We start from the raw sequence: 1,974 nt of genomic DNA on the forward strand, positions 1-1,974 counted from the left end.
GTTTTAAAAAGTAAGAAAGGGTGTAGTCATATCCGGACAGATAAGCTTGAATGTCGTGATTTTTATTACGTCAATTCCATTCATATAAAAACCTTCTTCAAATGAATTGCATCATTTCGACGCTTGTTCATTTCTGAACCGTTGCCAAGTTTTGCTAACAGTTATGATTTAAATATGTACCAACACATTAGCTGGAAATACAGCTCCCCGGCCTTCCTTCTCAAGACAGTTCACTTCGTTCACTGATATATCGAAACGGCTCAGTTGGTCATGGTTACTTTTAGGCCTACAAATTAATGAGCTTTAATTACGTTGAAAGCAATCTTGTAATTCAGAACTGCTACACGACGTGTACCCTTTTTCTTATTCGTTGTTCTAAACATCTACGTCTTCTCGAATGTGTTGCATCTATCCTTATTTCAAAATATATCCGCGTATGTATAATTTGATATCCTTCAATAAGTTACATGAAAAATACATTAAGAAAAATTCCTCCAAGAGGCTTTATAAATATAAATAAAACACACTAACATGCAAAGGTGGTAAAGAAATTAGGCCTACGGAGATAAAACATCTTACAAAATCTATATTTTTGTACTTTCCTTGACTAAGTATCGAGCAAACGTTCTTTTTCAAGCCAGAAACAATATTATTGGTTAATGACAAACTACTTCTTCACGTTATGAAAGGAATGCAATAAACGAGAAAAAAAATATATCGTGAGATAGAATCACGAGATTTAAAAAATATAGTAATGACCATATAACAAAGCTAAAGCAAATAGCTATTGATTAAAACTAAGGAAATAAAACAAACGATTAAAAAAAAGATACATAAAACATACAGAAACATAGTTAAATATGATCAGTTTAAAAAGTATTAAAAGAAATAATTTGGACATTAAAAAAAACATTAAACAAATAACGAAAAAAGAAAAAATGCGCTTTTAATTTATAAAATGCTGAATCCTTTGTTAACACCAAAATAACTTATTCAACCAATATAACATAAATAACCAATATACAACCAATATAACATAAATAACTTATACAACCTTATTTAAAATGCATTTCTTTTTCGATTCTCCGATTCTCTTACAGCGCTAAAATACGGGGTTCGATTCCCCGCGGTGAACACACCAGATAGCCCAAATGTGGCTTTGCTCTAAAACAAACAAACAAAATTGTCCCCGGTGGGACAGTAGTAAGTTTATGGACTTACAACGATACAAACTTGGATTAAATTCCCCGCGGTGGACACAGCAGATAGCCCAATGTGACTTTGCTCTAAAAACACACACAAACTGATTCTTTGGTATGTTTAAATGACCGCCCTTGAAACCGAGGAGAAGGAAACACAATGACTCCTCAACCCACTGTGTCTCTCAGAAACACAATAACTCCTCAACTCACTGTGTCTCTCATAGGAAATTGTAGTTGAGGTGGTTTCCCATTACCTTCCTCAACGGAGACAGTTTACTATTCGATATACTCAACTCAACGGACAAAATGAACGTATTGTCGTAGAAACGGGACGCGAACCTTGAACCTTAGGACTTACAGTCCTGCATGCTAACCGTAAAGCCACGCCTAGCCTCATGTAATATTAAAAGATGAAACTTCCAACGAAATCATGAGGATGAAACAATATATTCGCTGTTGAATTGAACTGTTTGAATACACTTTTGTGATTATATAAAAGTTAATGTAATATTTTAGCACTAATTAAAATGCGCGCATAGATATTCATTTGTGTGTTCGAAGAAAATTTAATAAACTTAAGATTTATTAATGTAATTGGCACGCAAGAACGTATGAAACATATTATTCAATATTTTGTCGCCCCCCTCCAGTGGCACAGCAGTATGTCTGCGGACTTACAACCCTAGAATCCGGGTTTCGATACCCGTGGTGGGCAGAGCTAAGATAGCCCATTGTGTAGCTTTGTGCTTAATTACAAACAAACAAACAATAC

General features: G+C 34.4%; 1 protein-coding gene across 1 annotated transcript in view; it reads left to right on the top strand.

Moving 5' to 3' along the window:
- LOC106467887 (transcription factor Sox-10-like) overlaps positions 1–1,974 on the top strand; it is a 33,673-nt gene that overhangs the window by 18,745 nt on the left and 12,954 nt on the right. The window lies entirely within an intron of this gene.

This window comes from Limulus polyphemus, unplaced genomic scaffold (assembly GCF_000517525.1).
Source record: "Limulus polyphemus unplaced genomic scaffold, Limulus_polyphemus-2.1.2 Scaffold2780, whole genome shotgun sequence".
NCBI classification, from domain to species: domain Eukaryota; kingdom Metazoa; phylum Arthropoda; class Merostomata; order Xiphosura; family Limulidae; genus Limulus; species Limulus polyphemus.